Genomic DNA, 25,375 nt, shown 5'->3' on the forward strand with positions numbered 1-25,375 from the left:
AAGTTCCCAGGATGATGTCATCTGCCTGAAGGGCAGTGTGTGAGGAACCTAAATTCTGATACCACAAACAGTAGGATAAGACCTGCCATTCATTGGCTGGTGTGATGATGAAAGAAGTCAGCGCAAGCAATGTGCTTTAAAAACTATAAAGCAATGTCCAAAGCTCTTTCCTCTTCCTTGGGGACTCACAGGGCAAGGAGTGAGGAAAAAGAGGGCAGATGTGGTGTTAAGAAAAGGAAAATGCTATTGATTGCACCTCCCTTCCCCACACTGCAGAAAAGCTGGCTCCTATGGGCTTGGAGATACTGGGTTTGAAGAAAGGAATATTGAGTGGAAGAAAGAAACAGGGGATCTATGCACCTTTACAATTGCTTCTCAGATCACTTGGCATCTGGATGTCAGTTATCTGAGAAGAGGGAGTTTATCTCAGCAAAGATTTGTTTTTGCTTGGACATGGGTACCCTGGAATTCCTTGGATTCTCATTTATAATTCAATTTATAATTCATCCTACATAGTCATATTTAAGAGTTTCTGTCCTCCATGAGTCATTTATTCCTCACTGTCACTCTAGGATGAATATATTTATGGAACACCCATCCTGTATCTATAATTCCCAAACCCAGAAACCTCTAAATGAGAATGTTATCTTTTAAATTTGGTGACAAACACCTGACTCGAATTGTCATTTGATAAATTTTATTTTCTCAATCAGTTGATTATTGATATATTTTTGTGATGGAATATCAGCGTGTTTGCTTTACTAAGTGCTGGCCCAAACATGATGGGTGTTATATAAAATTCAGTATCTGTACTGTATTGCTTTATGTAATTAAACTCTAGCCCCAAGGATTTCATGTAAGAGACTGTGGATGTGTATTATTTCCACATTAAAGATTGAAAGTGAGGCTTTGTGTGGTTAAGTGCCTGACTCAAGATCACATAATCAAAAAGTAGTGGATTTCAACTCAGGTATGTTGGATTGTGGTGTCTTCTTCTACTGAGTTGCAACTGGTTTCAGTGAATACTTTGCTTTTGGATGATCAGGGAATTCTTTTTTTTTTGATGTACCACTTTTAAAAGAATAACGAAAGGTGCTTTTGAGAGCTGTAGCCATAGGCAAACATTCACCATCAGTCCATCACAAATCTGTAGAAGATAGAGAAACCTTCTGTTGTTCTTTTAGCTTGCAGCAGACTGTTCATTCTGTCCATCGTTCTCTTTAGCATTAGTCCCTGGATGACATACTGGCTTCCAGTCATCTTAAACTGAGTGTCTTCTTAGCAACACAAATAAAACATGGTGAGAGAGGAGCAAGTTCTAAGCACTGTCTCTGGGCATCAACATGTGATGTCTGAATCTTATAATCATCATCACTCTTTACAGGCTGTGGTTCTTCACCTCAGTCTGTTTCTGTGTTCTTTTATTTTTCCTTTTACACAATCTGGGGAAAGAATGTCATTTTTTAATTCTTATTTGATTAATTTTATTTATTTATTTTTATAGGAAATTTAAAAGCAATTTTATTTATTTATTTGACAGAGAAGGAGAGATCACAAGTAGGCAGAGAGGCAGGCAGAGAGAGAGAGAGGGAGAAGTAGGCACCCTGCTGAGCAGAGAGCGGGAAGCAGGGCTCGGTCTCAGGACCCTGACACCATGACCTGAGCCCAAGGGAGAGCCTTAACCCACTGAGCCACCCAGGTGCCCAATTTATTTTTTTTTAATTCAAGTAATTAACATATAGTGTATTATTAGTTTCAGGGTAGAGTTTAGTGATTCATCAGTTGCGTATAACACCCAGTTCTTAGTACATCATATGTCCTCCTTAATGCCCATCACCTGGTTACCCCCTCCTTTGACCGCCCCCCTTTCCCTCCAGCAACCCTCAGTTTTGTTGCCTATGATTTAGAGTCTCTTATGGTTTGTCTCCCTTTCTGATTTCATTTAATTTTATTTTATTTTTCCCTCCCTTCCTTTGTGTTCATCTGTTTTATTTCTTAAATTCCAGTATGAGTGAAATCATGATATCTGTCTTCCTCTGACTGACTTATTTTGCTTAGCATACTACCCTCTAGTTCCATCCAAGTCATTGCAATGGCAAGATTTCATTCTTTTTTATGGCTGAGTAATATTCTGTTGTATATACTGAGACAGAGATTGGAAAACGAGAGAGAGAGAGAAAGAGAAAATGAGAGAGCCAGAGAGTAAGAGCTCTGGTCTCTCTTCCTTTTTTTTTTTTTTTTTTTTTTTTTTTGGTCTTTTTTCAAGTTTCTATTTAAATTCCAGTTAGTTAACATACGAGGTAATATTAATTTCAAGTGGCGATTTCAGTGACTCAGCATTTAAATACAACACCCAGTGCTCATCACAAGTGCCCTCCTTAATCCCCCTTAGTGCATCCCTAGCCCATCCCTAGCCCATCTCCCCTCACTCCTCCCCTTCCAGCAACCCTCAGTTGGTTCTCTGTAGTTAAGTCTGTTTCTCTTTCTTTTCTATAAGGGCACTAATTCTGTCATGGTGGCTGCACCCTCATGACCTCATCTAAACCTGATTACTCCCTAAAGACCCCGTATCCAAGTATTACTATACTGGGACTTACGGCTTCAACATATGAAATCTGCGGGACAGAATTCAGCCCCTAACATAATCTGTTTCACAACCACATCCTTTTAGTATTCAAAAATGCTACATATAACACTGGATCTGGAATCAAAAAGTTAGGCCTGTTTCCTGCTTTAGCATTAGGAAAAACAGTCCAAATCTTTAGACTTCTGTTTCAGTTCACATAAAAAAAAAATGGGGTAGAACTAAATGATCCCCATATAATATCCTTGTTTAAGTAATTTTGTCAAGGGTCCTAACACAATGTTATGTGTATAACAGCAACACAGAAGTAATAAAATTTCTAAAGTACACTTCAGAGACTTTTTTTTTTTTTGTAACTTCACTTTTTTTTAGTAGTTCAAAATGTTGCCATCTTTTCTGAGTTGCTACTAATAAACATTTTCCTTGTTTTACAGATTTTGGAGTAATTTTCAGGTTCCACTTGATAGATATCTGTATCATAGAAATTACCTTTTCTCTTTTTTAGTTTTTTTCCCCAATACTTGTGTTACCTTTTGTTCCTTTTTTGGGGTGGGTGGGTAGCTTGGATTTAGCTGTTTGGGAAGAGAATTGAGAGAGTTAGTACAGTGGTTACATGAGGTTAAAAAGATGTGAGATGAAAATCCCATTTTTTAAGAATATAATTTATATACAATGTAGTTTCAAAATTAAACATTGACATGGTCTCCTCTTTAAAACTAAGAAATATATAAGAACCCTAGTGTTCTAAACGTGTTCTAAAGCATTCTTTCAGAGTGGGCAAAAATCATGCAAGATATTTTAAAGATTTTTTTTTCCCCCTAAAAGACTGTTCTAAAGTAGCTTTGAATATGTCATTTCAAAATGTATAAAGAAATAAAACTGTCACCTCTTCAGGTTGGGTGTGACTCTGTCCTTTGTCTTTTCTGTCACACTAGCTTGCAGTCATTTGCTCAATGCGGCCCACTTTTCAAAGATAACGATTGTGTGGGTTTCATGGTGCTGTCAGCTCTCCTTTCCCCAGATACCCTGGGCCTGCTCCAGGCCTCTAGACACCCCTGACGGTGGCAAGCCCCAGAGTCACCAGCTCTGAAGAGGCTGCCGATCCCCGGACAGATGACAAGATGTGCTGAGCCTTTGGGACAGACACGGCAGAATGTTACTAATAAAAGATAGCTCTGCTGCCGAGGAAGGGGAAGGAAGCAGATGTGAGGGCAAGATTCAGGTGACAACCTGGGCATTATAGAGATACAGAATGTTATGGAGGAGGGAGAAAAGTACGTTGGCATTTGGCAGTACGTGCAGAGGCAAGATCCGAGTGTAGGCGGTGGAAGCAGCAGCTTTCAAAGATTTCTGACCTTCTGCCTGCCAGCTTGGAATTAGATTTCTTGATGGAGGGGGAGGAGGAGGGAAGGGGTGAAAAAGGCAGATGCCAAGAGAGATTATTGACCTGGCAACCAGACAAAAGGATGCTGGGGCTGGCACCTGAGGCAAAGAAGGGCAGAGCAGTGTAGCTCTAGGTCTAACTCACAGGGCTGAGTGCCAGAGTTTCAGCTGCCAGAAAATGGCCTAAGATGGCCTCTTCTGTTGACAGCAGAAAGTAGTCTGGAGAGAAATTAAAAAAAAAAAAAAAAAAGAAAAGAAAAAAAAAGTGAAATTTAATATCTTTGGATAGGTTTTTAGGGTTGGCATTCAGAAGCGTATTCAGCTGCCTTTCTCCCGTCAGGGAAGCATAACCTCTTGTAGCCATTTGATAATGCTCTTTTTTTTTTTTTTTTTAAATCCCAGCAATATTGCCACATTTCCCATTCCAGGACTGAGGTGGTGTGATATGATATGACTACAGCTTTCCCCATTGTCCAGCAGTGAACACTAAGTGACTTTTCTAAATGTTGACCCAGAACACTATCATTTTCTGGGAGACAGGGCTCTCTGATTCCATCAGAATACAATTTTTTTTTGCCATGTAAATCAGGAAACTTTTAATAGAGCAGCTCCATTCCAGAGCTTTACTCTCAGCTCTCACTGAGCATTTGTTTCACTGTCCTCCATCACTTTAAACACTAGATGTCGCTGTTACCCGGTCCTTTGTGTGACAGACACCAGGAGCAGGGTTAAGAATTTTCAGGAGGGGAGGATAAGTCTGTCTTCTGAGGATTTCAATTTAAGACCTCTTTACCTGGCATTTTCATCCCCAGACAGACACTCCGTATGTTATGTTATTGGTTGCTATTTCCCCTTTTTGTTCTTGAAAGGGAGAGACTGAATTAAATTTCTTTCTGCATTTCTTCCCCCAACGCACCTTCCTCTCTAGCCTTACTAATTCTTAATTCTCCCTTAAAATGTGGTTTTCAGCTCTATAATATGAGGACTGTTTGTTAGCAAATTTGGAAAATCCCGGCTGCGGATATTCACAATCTATATATGGACTCCAAATGTTTCTCTTCTAATCTCTTCAAAATCTTAGAGAACTTCAAAATGCAGTTTCTCATTTCCTTAGGAAAAAATTATGTACCCTTAACCCCCAACTAGGAAGAGAATCCTATGAGAGCATGGCAAGTCAGGGTTAAGAACTCAGTCATTATGCCTTACTCTCAGATGCCCTTGAACCTAAGGGACAGACGTTTCAATAAGTTTCATCAGTTTTTTTGAGTGGTAGTGTTAGACACACAAATTATTTGTTTTTCTGCTGTTTTATTTGTTTCCTTCTGCTTTATTAAAAATTGGATACAGGTATATGTTTTAAGATATGGCCTTTGGAGTGCTACATGGCTCAGTTGGTTGAATGTCTGACTTTTGGTTTCTGCTGGGGTCATGATTTCAGTCCTGGGATTGAAACCATGCATCCAGCTTTGTGCTCAGCAAGGGTCAAGGACAAGCAGGGTCTGCTTGTCCTTCTCCCTTGGCTCCTTCCTCTCTCTCTCTCTCTTTCTCAAATAAATAAAATCTTAAAAAGAAGATATGGTCACTGATTAATATATAAAAGAACATTATTTCATCATGAAGTTAAATAATGTATCTAAATAATAATACATGTATAAAATTCCTTTTTGAAAATAGATCAGTTATTAGAGCATGTTAAGTGAAGTTGTCTCAACATAATTTCATTATAACAAATGATAGACACTAATAAGTAATAACAAGATAATAACATTAAAAAAGTTACAAAATTATCTTTTTAAAAAAAAATTATTTGAGAGAGAGAATGAGAGAGAGTGAGTGAGTAGAGGGAGAGGCAGGAGGAGTCTTTAAGCTGACTCCCTGCTGAGCCTGGAGCCTGATGCTGGGCTGGACCTCACCACCCATGAGATCATGACCTGAGCCGAAGGCAAATGACGCTTATCTGACTGAGCTACCCAGGCTCCCCCAAAATATATTAAAAAAAACCAAAGAAACAAAAAAGCAAATTAAGGCATACTTGAGTTGCTGATGTGAAAATGAATCAAGTTGATTTTTTTGAACTTCATCTCACAGAATTTATTTTATTTTTTATAGGTCTTGAAATCACAACCCTTAGATCAGGAGTCTGATGTTTAACTGACCAAGCCACCCAGGTGCCCCCACCTTATAGCATTTAATACTGTATCTTTAATGGTTAGCTGTCCCCAGCAATTGCTAAGCCGGTCCATGTCTAAACTAGGACTACATGAGTCTAGATTACTCTGTGTTGTGATTTTATGCCCTAGAGCTAACTCTGGACTGTGGGCCAAGTGCCAACTCAGTCTGACTCAGGTTGGGCCAGTTGTGTCTGAGGTGAAGTTGCTGTGGGCAGTTGTGATGTCACTTCAAGAACATTCTCCCCTATCCTCTTATCTTCTTAACTTCCCCCATTTTTCCTTTCCTTTCCCCTCCTCTCTACTTCCTTCCCTTCCCTTTTTTCTTTCTTTCTTCCTCTTCTGCCTTCTCCTTATTTTTTATATGTCTGATCTTTCAATTTATTGTGGAATTATATTAGAGAAAGAATCACAGCCACATATGTGTTAGTTTCCTAGGGCTTCCATAACAAATTACCACAAACTTGGTGGGTTCAAACAATAGGAATTTATTCTTACAGTTCTGGAGATGAGAAGTCTGAAACCAGTTTCCTGGGCTGAAGTTCAGGGCTGCTAGGAAAATCTGTTTCCTTGGCTTTTCCTGGTTTTAGAGCTGCATGCTTTGTAGTCTTTGGACAGAGGGCTTCTTGCTTCAAAACTAGTAGTAAAGCATCTTCAGATCTCTCTGCTGAGATTATGACTTTGTCTTCTCTCTTCTGTGTCATGTTTCTCTCTTTCTTTCTTTTGGGACAATTCTATCACACTTCGGGCCCATGTGGATAACTCAGGCTGATAATCCCATCTCAAGAGCCTTATATCTGCAAAGTCCCTCTTGCCATATAAGGCAACATTACAATGTCCAGAGATTAGACCCTGGATACCTTTGGGGGCCATTATTCTGTCAGCCACAGCTTGCTAGCTATGTTTTTGGTCAATTTATTTAGTCTGTCTAGATTCAGTGACATCGCCTAATGTGTCCCAGTGAGGAGTCATGAAAAAAATGCTTGTAAAGTGCTAAGCACAGTGTCTGGTAAAAAGTAAGTACACTTTAAATTAACATAATTTAAGTGCTAATAAATACTGTTCCTTCTATTAAGTATAATTATCTTAAAGATCATCTAGTTCTTTATCTCCCATTCACCTTTATGGTACTTCAATCTGACTTCTGTTCTCACTACTCTACTAAAACATTTATTTCAAGGTCACTGGTCTCCTCCAGCTGGTCGAATTTAAAGACCAATTCTTGGGCTTCATTATGGTGGCATTTGATACAGTCGACCTCTTACTTTATGTAGAAACACTCTCCTTACTTCACTTCTGCCATACCACATGCTCTGGTTTTCTTCCTTCCTTACTGGATATCTCTCCTGTTTCCTTTGCCATCTTTTCCTACTTTAAACCCACCATAAAATATTGGTGTTCCTCACACTGTGGAATGCTTCTCATCTGTCTTTACACTGAGGTGAGGAATAGCATGGTATATTTGATGATCATAAAGAAGATAGGGAGAGGGTACCTGGGAGACTCAGTGGGTTAAGCATCTGCCTTCAGCTCAGGTCATGATTCTAGGGTCCTGGAATGGAGCCCGGGTCAGGCTCCCTGCTCAGGGAAGAATCTCCTTGTCCTCCTTTCTCTGCCTCCCCTTACCCCCCTGCTTGTGTGGTCTCTCTGATCTCTCTGTCTCAAAAAATAAAGTCTTTAAGACAAAGTTAGGCAAGGATACAGATGGCAAGGGGTGGGAGTGGCACGGGATATGGCTGGAGTGGTGGTGTAAGTATGAGTTTGCAGTGATTGGAAGACCTCTGTGATAAGGATTTTGACATTATGCTCAAGTGTGGTGGGTGCCAGGGAGGCCTTGATGTTGGTTTGTTGTGTGGATATTGGTAGTAAATGCCTGAGTACTTCCCTTTCTATGAGGTCTTCAACGATGACCTTCTCTTTCCCTGAATGTTGCTGAACCACTGGATGAAAGGGCAGGAAGGAGAGAGATGACAGGGTTGTGAGTAGAGTGACAGGCTCAACTCTGTTCCCCTCATTTAGTAAGAATATGTGATTTTCCTGTTTGTATCGAAAACACCGCTAATTATGGCTGGTATTGAGCAGAAAGGAATAGACTTAGCTTCAGCCTGTCTCCCAGCCAGGAGATTATGCAGAGTGATATCACTCCTATGAACCTACAAAGAGCCCACACACTTGGATATCTCTTTCAGAGGTGGAATTGACAAGCAGCCAGTGTTCAACAGAGAATCTCAACAATTAAAGGAAAGAGAATGGTGGATTATTCACCAGGTATTGTGGTCACTCACATGAGCAGATGTCTCCCCACTTCCACCTGCAACTGAAGCTTAGGCAGAGGGTACTATCTCTGGAGTCCACCCTCCTTCCTCCCTACCCCAAACACTGTCAGTTAATGGGGTGCCTTGCTATTGTAGAAGAGGGAGAAATAGAAGATACAAGATAAACTTAAGAATGGTATAAGCGTGGGCTCAGAGACTAAACCTAAACTGAAGAAATGGTATAAGCATGGGCTCAGAGATCTTTAAGGAGTTTGTTCCTAGGTGGAACAGAGGTTGAAAAGAGACATTTGAATAGGTTTTCCTTTGGAAAATGGTAAAACAATTTCAGATTTATAGTTCAATGAGTTGAGACTTTTTAATCAAACTAAGTAAACGTATATTATTTAATTTTATTATTATTTTGATAACTGTAACAAAATTTTGAGTTCAGTGTTCCTATTCTCAACACTGCAGATAGGTAAGATAAGGTTTTATGAGGTCAGGTGACTTACCCAAAGGGACACAACTAGCAAGATTCAGATCAGGGATCGGAACACTCATCTCTTGGACCTTGAAGCCTACAGCCTTTCTTTTTTATTATTATTAATATTTTAAAATTTTAATTCCAGTATAGTTAATATACAGTGTTATATTAGTTTCAGGTGTGTACAATACAGTAATTCAGCAACAGTCTACATTACTCCATGCTCATCATCATCAGGGTACTCTTTAATTCCCTTCCCCTATTTTACTCTCCACCCTCTTCCCTTCTGGTAACCATCAGTTTGTCCTCTATAGTTAGAAGTCTGTTTCTTGTTTTCTCTCTCTTTTTTCTTTGATCATTTGTTTTGTCTTTTAAATTGCACATATCAATAGAGTCTTTGGGTATTTGTCTTTCTCTAACTTATTTCCCTTAGCATCATACTGTCTAGCCCTATCCATGTTGTTACAAATGGCAAGATTTCCTTCTTTTTTATAGCTGAATAATATTACTCTGTGTGTGTGTATGCATGCACACGCATGTGTGAAACCACATCTTTTTTATCAGTTCATCTGTTGATGGATACTTGGGTTGCTTCCATTATTTGGCTGTTGTAAATAACACTGTAGTAAACATTGGGGTGCATGTTTCCCTTTGAATTAGTGTTTTTGTATTATTTGGATAAATAGCCAGTAGTATTATTATTGGATCATAGGTTAGTTCTACTTTTAATTTTTTGAGGAACCTCCATTCTGTTTTCCATAGTGGCTGCACTAGTTTGCATTCCACCAGCAGTGCATGAGGGTTCATATTTCTACACATCCTAGCCAACACTTGTTGTTTCTTTTGTTTTTGCTTTTAGCCATTCTGCCAGGTGTGAGGGGATATTTCATTGTAGGTTTTTTTTTTTTTGTGAAGATTTTATTTATTTATTAGAGAGAGGGAGAGAGAGAGATCACAAGCAGGGCGGAGGGTAGAAAGAGAAGCAGACTCTCCACTGAGCAGGGAGCCCAATGCAGGTTTGATCCGAGGACTCTGGGATCATGACCTGAGACGAAGGCAGAGACTTAACTACTGAGCCACCCAGGCACCCTCTCATTGTAGTTTTGATTTGCATTTCCCTGATGATTAATGATATTGAGCATCTTTTCATGTGTCTGTTGGCTATTTGTATATCTTCTTTGGAAAAATGTCTGTTCGTGTGTTCTTCCCATTTTTAATTGGATTATGTACTTTTTGGATGTTGAGTTGTATAAGTTCTTTATGTATTTTAGATACTGATCCTTTATTAGAGATGTCATTTGCAAATTTCTCTCCCATTTGGTAGGTTGCTTTTTAGTTTTATTGATTGTTTTTTGCTGTGCAGAAGCTTTTTATTTTGTTGTATTTCCAAAAGTTTATTTTTATTTTTGTTTGCCTTGCCTTGGGAGCTGTGTCTAGAAAAAAGTTGCTATGACTAGTGTTAGTGAAATTACTGACTGTGTTCTCTTGTACGATTTTTATGGTTTCAAGTCTCATATTTAGGCCTTTAATCCCTTTGAGTTTATTTTTGTATATGGTGAAAGAAAATGGTCCAGTTTCATTCTTTTGCATGTAGCTGTCCAGTTTTCCCAATACTTGTTGAAGACATTGTCTTTTTCCCATTGCATATTCTTTTTACCCTTGTTGAAGATTAATTGACCGTGTAATCGTGGATTTATTTCTGGGTTCTCTGTTCTGTTTCATTGATCTATGTCTGCTTTTATGCCAGTACCATACTATTTTGATTACTATAGCTTTGTAATATATCTAGAAATCTGGGATTGTGATGCCTCAAGTTTTTTTCTTCTTTTTCAAGATTGCTTTGGCTATTTGGGGTCTTTTTCAGTTCCACACAGATTTTAGGATTCTTTTTTCTCATCCTGTGAAAAATGTTATTGGTATTTTTATAGGGATTGTACTAAATGAGTAGATTGCTTTGGGAAGTGTAGATATTTAACAATACTCTTCCATTTCAAGTGTATGAAACTTAACATTTCTTTATATTGTCTTGAATTTCTTTCATCATTTTATAACAGTTTTCAAAGTACAGGTCTTTGACCTCTTTGGTTGAGTTTATTCCTAGGTGTTTTATTGTTTTTGGTACAATTGTAAATGGGATTGTTTTGTTAATTTCCCTTTCTCCTGCTTCATTATTATTTTTTTTTAAAAGATTTTATTTATTTATTTATTTGACAGAAATCACAAGTAGGCACAGAGGCAGGCAGAGAGAGGAAGAAGCAGACTCCCTGCTGAGCAGAGAGTCCAAGATGTGGGGCTCAATCCCAGGACCCTGGGATCATGACCTGAGCCGAAAGCAGAGGCTTTAATCCACTGAGCTACCCAGGCACCCTTCCTGCTTCATTATTAAGTGTATAGGAATGCAGTAGAGGTCTGTACATTGAAGCCTGTACCCTTTCTAACCCATTATACTGCTCCATATAGGGCACTTCTAACTTTGTTTTATGGCAGTGGCAAGTTTACATAGAGATACAATTAAATAACAATGATAATACATTCTCATGTAAATCAAACTACCTAAGGTTGCAAAGAGTGGGATGATGTAAATAATTAACTCTGGTTTAAGGCAGTTCCAGCTATGATACTTCCCCATTTGTTCTCTATCAGATAACCTGTGTTATTCTAACCGTAGGACATGATTACTTTTGTATTATCTATTTCATACTCCCCTATCCCAGCCACCCCTCCTCACATTTAGAATGACTGCTTATTGATCTTATTTTTCTTCTTTTCTGATGTTTTACCAGCAACTTAGAACCAACTCTTGGCAAATAATAGGCTTTCTATAAATATTTTTTTGGATAAGTGAATAAATGAGGAACTGATACTTAAGTTGCCACTTAAATTCTATCTAAAAGAGTTAGAGGCAGAAAAGGAGAAAAAGGAGGATGTTATGGATTGAATGTTTGTATCCCCCTGTAAAGCACCTCACAGAATCTCCCAGAAGATTGTGAGGGGGAACTGAAGGGTAAATACCAGTCATTACTGTTGTAATTGGTGGAAATTTCCAAGTAAGTTTACTTAAGTGAAGAAACTTTATCAATCCACATTCTGCTTCAAGGCAAAACACATTAATTGTAATAGTTTTAACTCAGGTAAACTGTAGTTACCTAGTTAAATAGTAACTAGTTAAATAGTAACTCAGGTAAACTGAGTTACCTTTATGCGTTGTCTTATTGTTTCTGTTGTAAACTGAGTTAATTCTGAATTTTCTTCCTCCCCAGCGTTTTCTTCAAAGTGGCCCAAGTTCTGGCATCCGAGGGAAGCATGTGGTGCAACTTGTTCTTTCTCTCATACAGACATACACAAAGTAGGATGTCACTCATCCTGTCTGGTCGTTGGCCTTTGGCTGTTGCTCTGTGCTCCCATCATTGGAGATATTGGTATTACCATCTGGAGGCTGGCTGTAAGCTCTCAGTTGTGGTGGGGTGTGGGGAGAGGGCTTGTCATGATTGCAAGATACTTCAGGACTCCCCATTCAGATATTCAGCACCGTTCTAGGGGCCAGAGACATTGGGCTTCTGTCCCATACCATTCCTGGCTGGGCAAAAGACATCATGGTTTGGCTGCCTCAGGCTCTCTGCTACAGAAACAAGCTTTGTTCTATTATAGCTACACCAGGGACACTGCACAGTGCTGGGAATTCTAGAACTGATTCCCTTTTTAGAGCCCCTGCCTTGGAAAAGAATGTCTCCTTTTCTCCCAGATTCATAAATATTTCTCTTATTGCCTTCCACCTTGGAGCCAATCAAATCATATTTTGATTAAACACTAGGGTGGAGGCTTAAGACCAACTATACACAATACATTAAAAACTGAACTCTTGGTTTCAGCTTTTCCATTCTTTCAATCTTTCCCAACTGTCTACCATGGGAGTCTTCATAAAGTCCTGCCTTTTGTTCATTGCCTGCATTCATGTCAATACCATGTCTGGTCAGCTCAGCTTCTAAAATACACCCTGAAAATGACCATAGCTCATCCTTTCTTGCACAACCATGGAACCACCACACCTTCTGGATGGTTCTATTATGATAGCCTTTTTCTTTGTCTCTCTGTATTTACTCTTGTTCCTCCAATCCATTTCCCACAAAAGAGTTTTTTAAAAATATAAATCTGATCATGTCACTCTGCAGCTTAAAATCCTATTAAAAGCTTTCTGTTGCACTCTGCACAAAATGAAAACTCCCTACATAGATTATAATCTTTTGCACATCTGTGAAATGAGGGTCAGAATAGTGTAAACTGCATCAGGTGGTTTTGAGGATGACATATTTTCAATGCATTAATATATGTCAACATGCCTGGCATATAGCAAGCACTATGTGTTAGCTCTTAGTAGAGGAGAGGAGATGGAGCCAGACCATTTTTGATATGGGTCTAGAGAAGGAGAGTTGTGATGCTGACAAGCCTGGAGAGGGGTCAGGGGACTGTTGCCAAATCAGAGACAGCCTGGAGAAAGGGGCAGTCTGCATTCTGCCTGAAAGGCGGGCTCTAGGAATGCTGCTATCAGATGGAGGCACCATAAAAACATTGCATCTTTTGCCCAATTTTGCCTGCATCTTGCAGGGGGACTGTCATCGCCAGGGACCAAACTGTTCCTGACTTTGGCAGGGGTTCATGAAACTGATATTTTGGAATTTGTTTTTCTCCATGAAAAAAAAAAAAGAAAAAAACAACAAACTTGATTAACAGACACAGGAGAGGAGAAATGTGCATGCCTGCAGACTTGTGGTTTGCAAATTGCTTATAATTCTCATATTACCGTCTGCCACCAAAATACCTCAGCCTGACGAGATCACAGCTACTGTCATCCTTTTACATTTAATTTTAATTTACACGAAATAATGTTCTTCGTGCTCCATTTCTCCCAATTCTTTTCTTCTCCTCCCCTGTTCATTTTTCCTTATCACTTCAAAGTTCCTCCTTTCAGCAATGTCATCGTCTTTGGTTGTAATGTGCTTCACCTTTATCCATCTAATAAACGCATTATTTTCATTTCAAGTTTACGTCCTCTGTGGTCACACTTCTTAGCTATAAAATTAAACTTAGAAAAAAATAACAAGCTGACTATTTAATAGAGACTCTTTCACTTTTGTTAACAAGGATTTGGGTTGACATTTCTTTATTTTGGAAACTTTTATTTTGAATTTAATTTAAAAATTCTGGGAGCACTAAAGAACTCCTGAATGAGTCATTTCCCCTTCCTTCATTTTGACTTCCTTTCTCTCTTCTTTTTCATGCCTTTTCGATTCACTTATAACATGAACATTTTTTAAAAAATAGAGGGGGCTACTGGTTTGTATATTTTCTTTACCTTGGATGTACTACTGACAGATTTGCAAGCAGTTTTCTTTATAAAAATGTTTGCTGTGATGTGAGACCCCGCCGTGGGGGGTAATTTTGCCATAAGATCATTTCCTCTACTTGAGCTAAATATACGATGTGCAACCTTAGGGATAGACATTTTCTTTCTTCTTCAGCTCAACAAGTATGCATTTCCTAGCTATCATTTTCAGAGACTGAAAACTATCCAGGGTGGATCGTAAACTTGCTTGCATTTGGCAACTCTTCATGCTTTTATGTGCTTGCACAGAGCTACACATTTTATCATAATTTATTGCCTTCATAATTGTTCTGCTTTGGAATATGGAAATACTCAGTGCTCTCATTTCATTCTTTCTGGCAAATTCAGGTAAGCTTTGCCTCCCATTTCAACTCTAACCTCTTACCAAAGGCCACCACATTCCTAATATCACATGTTGAAAGTTCTGGCTGAGAGACCTTACTTTTGCTAATTCATTTTTTCCCCCAAGAAATGATGGCTACTATTCTTTTGAATTATTGCATCCATTTTAGAAAAGGAACTAATTATTCTTTATCTAACAAGGAATATCCTGTGACTGATATAGTTGGATTCATGTAAAAATGCATAAGTGGTTAGTGAGGAGATCATTTTCTCCAACAAAAAGTAATTTCAAAAGTGATTTAAATGGGGCATAAAGAAGTACTCATGAATGTGGTTGCTCTTATGGCTAATGCAGATATCTTACTTCTACCACTGATGTTCCTGAGTGCCTTATACTTAGCAGCTTCTTAGAAAACATTTCTTGATATTAAGTTTTCCAATCTCGACTTTTTGTGTTGGCTCTTGAAAGATTTACACTGGGTTTAGAAATGACTGTATATACACAAGCAGGGATCGCATATTTTCTAAGGTGATATGATAGCTGGTGACTTGGATAATTGTGTGTTGATGTGGCCCCAAAAGACCGTAGTGCCATCAACATTCCTCTCCCTACTGCTTAAAGATCCATTTATGTGCCCTGGCTTGCAACCCTTCCTTCAATTACAGATAAAGCTCTGCTTCTTTCTTTTAAGGCACATGCTTTGCTTCACTGTAGGATGTTTTGTGACAATTATAAATTTACTTTTGAGTTTTCTGCATTACGGATTCCACTTCAGTGCATTGCAACTGCCTGCAATTAAAAAAAATATGTATCATATATTCTGTGTGTGTTACCCTTTTCAGCATGAATGCTTGGAGGATAACAGTTTTTTCATTCTATTGACTTTGTGAACCTCATCACTGCTGTAAAAGGAAGTCACAGCAAAGCAAAAACATCCCTAACATATGAGCCCCAAAGGGGACTCTGGATAGAAATCTGGCATGGGAGTAGCAATGATCAATAACTTCACTGATTTATTGATTTTTTTCATTCAAAATCTTTAAATAAACTTATTAATTGCCTATTGTCAAGGCTTCTTCTAAGGACTGTTTTCCTTTCATATCTGCTTTAAAAAAGACCTTTTATTTGACATTTAAAGCAGGATTTTGTTTCCTTTGGGCCATGTTGTTTACATGATGAATAGTTCCAGTTAGAATGGGTTTCAGTGATTGCGAAGATGAGCTAATCTGCTAGGTAGGGTATTAGTAGGGGTCTAGCTGTCACATGGGGAGTTACCTACAACACCCTTCCTTTTGGACCTTCCAGTTGGTTGGTGTTCATGTGGGTCTTGACACAGATTTCATCAGTTCCTAAAGGCATGCTGCACTTAGACTTGGTGCTCTCCCTGGACATTTGCAGATTCCTTTGCAATGTGAGATGTCTACTTTGTTCCTAGCCACAATCCTATTATTCTGAGAACAAATCTCCAGAATTACTTTTGAAATCTGATGCAGGCTGCTGACCCACTTGTTTTTCCTTAGGCAAATTACACTTCAGAATAATGTGTGTCATCTAAAAAGTATATCATAGTTGTCTTTAAAATAAGTTCCAGTAACAAATTATTAGCACATACTGAAGCTTTCAGGTGACTCGACTCATGTAGTATGTTTTATTGGTACTTACAGATTAGTTCATGCTAATTTTCAGGACTATGTAAGGCTGGGACTAACAGAGTATTTGGTACTCCTTTGATAATAAAGGAATTAATTAATAAAAAAATCATTGTTTCTGAACAAAGATACAACTTTTTTTTTTTTTTTTTTAAGATTTATTTATTTATTTGAGCGGGGAGGGACAAAGGGAGAGGGAGAGAGAGTCTTAAGCAGACTCTGGGCTGAGTATGTGGGGGCTCCATCTCATGACCCTGAGCCAAAACTCATCAAAAACTGAGCAGTTGGTCACATAACCTGCTGTTGCAGCCAGGTACCCCAAAGATACTTCTAATATATAAGATATTCCACTGATTCTCTAATGCTCTCTCCTCAATGTTTTGTTGCAGAATGTGTCAAGTCACCTAGCTTCAGTTCTGCTTGTCTTTTTTCTTTTCTTCTTTTTTTTCCCCCTCTGTTTCTCTTTTAATTGCTCTGGCCAACCACTGTGTTCGCCTCATTCCTTCAAGAGGGGAAACATGCTGGTATAGATGTGAGCATAATGTGAGAAGCTGAATCTGGAGGTACATCTAATGACAATAGGAGATATTTTGCCCACACTCCCAAACTTCCATAATGGCAGAACCCTACCTCTACTAGAATATAAAGTCCAGTGAGATTTAGGCCAGAGCTATGCTTCTCAAACTTTGAGTGCATATGGATCATCTGGGGACCTTGTGAAAATGCAGATTCTAACTTAACAGGCCTAGGATGGAGCCTACGATTCTGCATTGCTACAAATTCAACACTTAGACCGGGCCTAGAGAAGCAGAACACTTTTGATTTTAATACAGACCCTAAGTATTTTGGATTCAAGATACAATTTATGTTCCTAGATCTCCATGCTGAGGAATTGAACCCAAAGCAAAGGCCTTACCACTGATATTTTCATGCTGGGTGGGCCCACTCAAAATTTTTAGTTCAGAAATTTTCAGTCTCAGACTTCTAAGAGTACTAAACTCTTTATTCTGAAGAGTACCACACTCCTACTGGGCTTGAAATCATTTTACCTGAAATTATTTTCTCAAGTCTGTGGAATCATCAGAGATAGCTTGGATGGATGGGGGAAAACAGAGTATCTGGAATCGGAAGTTCTGAGTTTGAGCCCACCTTTGCCTCTGCTGGGCTTCATAAGTTTGAATAAATTGTATGTCCTCTTTTAGTTTCTCTTTCCTTCTGTATGAATTACCAATAGTAAAATACAGCTTTATAAGTTTGTTTTGATATCAAGTACGAGAATATATATAAAAGTGTTTTGTAAATGTTAATTGCTATGCAAATATTAGTTGAGGAGTTTGTAATCTAGCATTGATGATTTACACTCACATCAGAACATTTATGTTGTCTAAGATTCTTTCATTGTTTATTAACAGTGAACATTCTGACCAAGAACACAGGTATTTTGTTGTTTCCCCTACGTGTCATTTATATGCAGTCATTGGTTATACTTCTATACTAAAAACCCATAGTTTTTTTCTCCCTTAAAACACCAGTATTGTCATTACCACCCTGGTTGTTTTGGGAAAGAGGAGGTAATGGGTAGCAAGTATGGAAGTTGACGTAGGACTCTGCTCAGAAGAACTAATTAGTGTTCCGTGACAATGGTGGATGGTATCCTGACTTACACACAACTGAAGAGTATTGCTTCATCAACACAGAGGCACACTTGGTCTGAGAAGAACATGCCATCTTCATCACCTAGGGAAGAAGTCAGCCTGCAGGCTGCTTGCATTTTAATTGATTTTATGATGAGCATTGACTTTATTAAATTTTCGACAAAATGCCCTGTGGCATCTGTCAGTGATAAGTGACAGGAAAGGCATTAAAAGTTTAGGGAACACTTAGGAATTCTTTATCAGTAGGCATTTATTGAATGCCCCCTGGATGAGAATAATAATACTTGCATTTATAACTTGCAAGTCATTTCCACAAATTTTATTTATGACACAAAATTTTCATTGAGTCTATTCTCTTCTGTGATGTAAAACCAATTTTTGTGGGGCTTTCATTCATCATTATGTTACAGACTCAGCACAATTTCCATTTTGGGGAGAGATAATTTATCTTTGAGGGAGGAAGTCAAGAAGGAGGGAAGACCAAAAAGCTTCATAGCCGCTTGGCACGTGTTTAGTTAGATTTAGTACCACTTCCTGCTTTTCTTTCTAGAGCCCCTCTGATTTGTTTTCAGTCTTAGCCATGTCTTTCCATACCTGTTCTTTCTAGAGCCCCTCTGATTTGTTTTCAGTCTTAGCCATGTCTTTCCATACCTGTCATTCTCTTTTGTAATTAGCATATTCTGAGGATTTGCATGAAAGTTTAACCTACACTGAGAATCCAAGGTCTTTTTTACTAAGACAGTGTTTTGAGCAAGGTAGATGACACAACGCTTTCCATGGATATCTTATTTAGAAGATCTTCCCATGACTGAGGTGACCCCACCTTGGATTATAATCTCATCAACTTGCTGCACAGATTTGTTGGTTTAACAGGGGGTGCCCAAGCGAGGCTCCATTTGCCACAGTGTCTGCTTTGGCCCAGACCTCTGCAGTGGTCCAAGTCAGGGAAGAGGAGATCGAAGTTAGTAGAGAAAGGCAGCATGAATTTCTGAAAGTTCAGAATTAAGGAATGTTTTGAGAAATAGGAACTTTTATTCTTCAGAAATATATGGGACATATAGTATCTGATCGGATACTAAATAAGCATCTACTTATGAAGAATTTAGAAAGAATGAAATGGAACAATCTGCTATTAACTGGTTGATAAAAAGAACTTTCTAAATGTTTGATGGTTGTATTCAACCATTATATATAATATAATTTATGTTTAATCACACTGACGACTTGCCAAGTAGCAGTCCTACAGGAATTACTCTAATGAATACATAACCACCTCTTATATTGAGCATATTAATTGCTTATATGCAAATGATTTTAAGTACTTGAACAGTTTGACTTAAGAAGGATAAACATTATCTCTATAATCTTGTATATGATATTCATTTGCTTAGCAAGCCTTTTTTTTTTCTGATGGATTGCATACAAGCAAACTTTATAATCAACTGAATATAAATTATCCTTATTTTGGAAAAACAAATTAATGAGGTTTTATGATCTTAATTTCTAGACTTCTCTATCACCTAACTCAATATGGGACAATAATATATTATAAGTTGGTTTAAGTGACTCATAGTTTTACATGGACTTTTAGTCTTTATTTTTTCTGCTACCTTTTAAATGAACTAGGTAATTTGGAACAATAGAATTTGTATTAGTATTATGGAATTAGACATCAGGCAACTCAACTTACCTATATGAGTGGGAGCATGATAATTCTCTTGTCATTTATGTAATGGATCTTCTAGTACCTTTGCTATTCAAAGACATCTTTTTTTTTAACTATTGTTGATTCTTTTTTATTTTTTTAAATTTTATTTTTTGTTTGACAGAGAGAGAGGGAGATCACAAGTAGGCAGAGAGAGAGAGGGAGAAGCAGGCTCTCCACCGAGCAGAGAGCCCGATGTGGGGCTCGATCCCAGGACCCTGAGACCTGAGCTGAAGGCAGAGGCTTAACCCACTGAGCCACCCAGGTGCCCACCGCCTTTTTTAAAGATTTATTTATTTATTTGAGAAAGAGAGAGAGTATGTGAACAAGCTGGGGGAGGGGCTCTGGGAGAGAGAGAGAATCCTGAAGCAGACCACACCCCCCACCAACACGAAGCCAAGGAGGGACTGATCCCAGCACTTTGAGATTATGATCTGAGCCAAAGTCTAGAGTCAGCCGCCCAACAAGCTGTACCACCCAGGGCATCCTTGATGATACCACCCCAAAGACATCCTTGATGATATTTCTCTAGGGTCTCAAGATATTATCCATCCTTTTGGTGTATTAATTCTTAAGTATGAAAAAGTAGGATTATAATATCTCAGAGTTGACAGGACCTTTAAGATTAGTAGGTAAAAACCACTAGTTGATAGCACAAATCCGAAATTCCAGAAAATATATTTTATTTGTAACGTTCCCCCAGTGCAATGACAGGAATTTTCTATATGTGGAGCCAGACACATGCATCCTTCCTTCATCATAACCACATACATACACACTCATAGCAATCAGCTGATAAAAAATTTATTGCTAGAGCCAAGTAAACCTGTCATAATTAATTTGAATAGTGACATATGGGTTACTATACCTAAGGAATTGGACTTTAATTCTGATCACAGGGTCACAAGTTGAATGAAAAGAAAGAGGGAGAGAGGTCCGTCCTTTCAGAATTCACCTGAAAATTTTCAAGAATATGTCTATAACTCTTCTAATAAGAATTCTGCTATTTGTTCATATTCACAGGTTTGTGATCTTGTGGATTTTAGATTTGAATGCAAATTCCTTTGGGTTTATTTGACAGTTTATATCTTTAGCCCAGGGAAGTTTAGATTACTGGTATGTTTCCAAAAGTGTGTTTTGCATAATATTAGTTAAACAGAATATTTGTAAGTAGGTCTTGCAATCTTTTTTTCAAGTAAATTAGAGGAATTCTGGGTACATTTATTCATTCATTAAACAAATGTTTTACCTACTGTGTGAACACAGTATGCATGGTAAACACAATGCAAGATGCTGTGCATATAATGATGAGCAAAATGAACATGATCACTGCCTCATATTGCTTATGGTCTAGTAAGGAAAACAGACATTAAGTGCTATGGCCTGAATATTTGTGCCTGCCTTCCAATTTATATGTTGAAGTCCTGGTGCCAAAAGTGATAGGAGTGGACCCTTAAGAGATGATTAGGTCATGAGGGTAGAGCCTATGAATGGGATTAGTGCTCTTATAACAGAGGCTACACAGAGGTCCCTAGCCCCTTGCACCTTGTGAGGATGCAGCAAGATGGCTGTGGCTGTGAGCTAGGAAGAGGGTCCTCGCCCGACCATGCTGGTGCTTGAACTTGGACTTCAGTCTCCAGAACTGTCAGAAATAAATTTCTGTTATTTATAAGCCACCTAGTCTATTTGGTTATAGTAGCCCAGGTGGACTAAGACATTAATTAACTAATTACAGAAATCTATAATACATAACTGAAATCATTGCAATGTACTTGAAGTATAGGACACATAGACTGTTCTAGGAGGTGTCGTATAGTTTTGGAGTATTTGGGGGCTACGGAAGCTTTCCGGGGGGAAAGGGAAATTGGCAATGCAGGAATGGAGTAGCATGTACAGAGGACTTCACATAAACAGAAACATGATATGTGAGAAATTTAAAGGTCATTATAGTGGAAGGTAGGTTGGAAGGGAGGTTGCTGAGGTAAGCAGATGCCAGAATGAGGAAAGCACCTATGATATTTTTAAAGACCATTTTTGAAAGAGAGAGACATTTGGAAGAGAAGAGATTTTCATTTTTAAAATAACACTTAGGTTGTAGTATAGGTATTAGAGGAGAAGTGGGTGGTATAGACTGAATTGTGACCCCATAAATTTGGTCGGGCCAAATTTATATGTTGATGCCTTAATATGACTGTATATGGAGTTAGGGCCTAAAAGGATGTAATAAAGATTAAGTGAGGTTATAAGGGTGGGGCCTTAATCAGATAGGACTGGTGTCCTTAAAAGAAGAGAGACATCACAGTTCTCTCTCAGCCTGTGCACAGAAAAGAGGCCACATGAGGAGAAGTAAGAAGGTGGCCATTTGCAAGACAGGAGGAGAGGTCTCACCAGGAAACAAATTTATTGGTACCTTGATCAGGGACTTCTCATCTTCAGAGCCATGAGAAAATAAATTTCTGCTGTTGAAGCCACCCAGCTTGTGATGTTTTGTTATGGCGGCCAAGCTGATGAATATGGGCAGAGAGAATATATATGGGAGTACTGAGTAGGGAACCACAGCAGCAGTTCAGAGAGGAGATAATGTGGTATGTACTACAATGGGAATGGCAGAAATTGAGAAAAGCAAGGGGCTTTCTGCGTGTAGAATTAATAGGATTTGATGTTGGATTGTATATAGAAGATAGAGAGGGAGAGAGCTTTGTGACTTGCACCTTTGATGAATGATTTGCACACATCAGAAGTCACCTGAAGATCGGGTTTGGAGCTATAATCATTCAGTTTCTGACACATGAAGGCTTAGGTGCCTTTAGATATGTTGAAGAGGGATATGGCAGTGGAGTTTAGAGAGAAATGAAACAACGTGTAACAGATTCTGTTACTCTATGACTTCTTAGAGCTTTTCATGTATTTAAATATGTATGTGAATTGTGACTCTCCAAGACAGGGTTTTGGGTTTTTTTTGCAGCTCTTTTCCAAATTTGGACCTCTTCTGAGCAGAAAAAAAAATCACAGGACTAGTCTTGTGTAGAATATATTTGTAATTGCTGGTCAATCGGCAGAGTTTTGAATATTCTCCTTCCCTGCTGCTTCATATCAATAACTTTATTTGATAAAACCTACTTTGGATACATGGGGGCCAGTGTACTTGAAGATTGTGGAAACGAGATGGAGAAGGATTCCATCAGGACACTGAGTCTCTTAGGGTTCCTCAGTGAGCATTGCCAGTGTCCTTTTGAGTGCCTGGTAGTAGCCGAGCTGAATGCTCAGAGCAGGGACCCCCCCCCCCCCAATCGCCTTTATAGCCTCATCTGGATCCTGTATTCAGGTTAAGTTAATGAACAATAGTCCTGTCCTGAAATCCTTCCTTCTGCAAAAGTTGTTGACTCTCTCATGCCACTCCTGGATTGAATCCTATCGTGAAAATTTAGAATATGTCTCCCTTGGGTTTGTGAATCCCAGGTGTTTACAGTTATTGCCTAGAGGCTCCAGTCAATTGAGTATTAGGGGCTTAAGATTTAGTTATATGAAATTACAAGTTCTCATGAGTTTTCCTTAGTGCTTATGACACATATAATATCATACTGTGTGCAACATTTTACAACTGGCTTCTCCATTCAACATCTATTTTGGAAATTTATTCATCTAATCACTTGTAAATCTATCTTTTACAAAACTATTAATATTCTACAATATAAATATATCAAAATATATTTAGCCATTCTACTATATTCAGCTTGATTTAAAAGAAAAAACAAAAGGAAACAAAACACTATGCTCTGGGTAGTATTAGTAGGAAATAAGGAACAGGAAGATCAAATACAAGAATTGAATGATTCTGCCATTTTTTGCCCAAGAGATTATGTGGGTTGTAAGAACTTTAATTTATTCATCTTAATTACCTCTCTTCATGTTTATTCTGAAAAATAAATTACCGTCTGAACAGATCTCTAGAAAAACTCTTTATGTCTTTATGTGAAATCCTCCATGATGCTTTTCTGGTTGTTCCAAAAAATATGATTTCTCATTTTTTAAATGTTTCCTCTCTACTCTAATTAAATCACTTGGAAGCCTGTATTCTAGTTATTTGCAATAGCTCATTAAGGTACGCAGCCTCCTTTGTCCCCCAGAGTGCCTTACTCAGAGGGTATCTACAGATATTTTCAGTTTTGATTTTTGAATTCAACTAGATTATCTATTCAGTTCTGGTTGTTAGGTGCCTGGTATGTTCTTGAGACTAATGTGTACCATTATACTTTGAGGGACAGTTTGTTATAAAATGCTGAGTTGGAGGTTAATAGTGATTTAAACACTTCCAAAAGTAGATCTGTTTGTTATCCATGCTTCCTAATGCCCCATTCCACCTTATTCTGACAGTGTGTGATGAAGCACAGCAGCAGAATAATTGCTAAATAGTTGAAAAATTCGAACTCAATCTATCAGTTGCCACCAAGTAGGAAAGAAAAGGCATAAACCATAATTTCCATTTGAAATATTCATAGAAATAAGATTAAATCTGTTACAATAAAATGTTAGTAAGACTTTAAGAAAAATCAATTAGAGAATCATGTTTACTGTTCGAATAACAACTCAAATCTATTATTCCTCAACTTGGCAAAAAGGGTATTTTGGGGTAATTCATATGTAACATTTTCAGGTAGGTACTTCCTTTCTCCAGGAAAACTTTCCATTGCTATGAAGTTTCTGTATGATAATTATAATTTGCAGGATTTCCCTGTGGCAAAAATAAAACAACTAGAAGTATATTTAGGTATGTGCTCATACCTAATAGCAGTGTGTTTAATAGCAACTTAAATCAACATCATTTTGGGGAGCTCAAATTTGCTATCTACTACAGAAGATTCTTTGCTCTCCAAGTGAAGATCATAGTTAAGGAATAATAACATTGCTCAGAGTTTAGGAATCCTAGGCAGAGACAGAAGTAGGAAGTCCAAGTACCTGCCAAGAATTAATAAGCTATAATAGGATGAGAGGAGTCTTTCCCATTTTTTCATACTCCTTAATTGACTAACTCTAAGCGGCTGTAGAAAATATCAATTCCCTGTCACTTCGCATGGCAAGTCTAGCATTAGTTGAGCAGATTGGCCTATGAACTCTGCGTCTATCAATTTCACTGCAGGCATCATGGAACTGACCATCCTGGATGAGAATGCTACTGGGCTGCTTTTCTGAAATGTCAAAAAATATCACTGATTGCAACTCTTGCATTTTACGACAATAGTAAGTTTTTTGAAGGACATCTAGCGTGGCTGTTTACAGGGTGAGTGTGTGTGTGTGTGTGTGTGTGTGTGTGTGTGTGTGTGTGTATTTTGGACAGAATTCTGGAGTCTGCAGTTTTTTTGTTGGAATTGCTAATGTGATAGCCTCAAATTTTACAATAGGCCTTGATAATGCAGTGTTCACCATGATTTTGTGTGTAAATCATCATTAGGAAGCAACATTAGTATTATGTCGAAGCAAGAGGAAAGAGAAGGCCATGGTGTATGTACAGAGCAGACTTGAGGTTCTAAGAACCAGGTGCTTCCGACTTTTAATTTAACATGCCTTGGGTTTCTTCAATTCCGTCTCCTTTTGTTAACACATTCTTTTATAAATACAGGCCGATGGACAACAGGCAGTGTCTTCTCACTCTTACATAAAACTACTGATACTCAATTTTGGGTGTTTTGGTCACACTGTTTGTATTCAAGGATATTGTTTTTGCTGCTGATTGCAGCAACTGATCGGATAATTGCAGTCATTGTCTCTATA

At 38.3% G+C, this 25,375-nt stretch overlaps 1 long non-coding RNA gene across 4 annotated transcripts in view; it reads left to right on the top strand.

Moving 5' to 3' along the window:
• LOC116594617 overlaps positions 1 to 25,375 on the top strand; it is a 192,114-nt gene that overhangs the window by 119,004 nt on the left and 47,735 nt on the right. For 3 of the 4 annotated variants that reach the window (XR_004287339.1, XR_004287327.1, XR_004287333.1), the window contains one exon: positions 24,744 to 24,844. The exons of the other annotated variant lie outside the window; for it this stretch is intronic. This is a non-coding gene — a long non-coding RNA (uncharacterized LOC116594617). The remainder of the gene's footprint in view (positions 1 to 24,743; positions 24,845 to 25,375) is intronic. 4 annotated transcript variants of the gene reach the window in all.

The sequence above is a fragment of the Mustela erminea genome, chromosome 1 (genome assembly GCF_009829155.1).
Source record: "Mustela erminea isolate mMusErm1 chromosome 1, mMusErm1.Pri, whole genome shotgun sequence".
NCBI classification, from domain to species: Eukaryota; Metazoa; Chordata; class Mammalia; order Carnivora; family Mustelidae; genus Mustela; species Mustela erminea.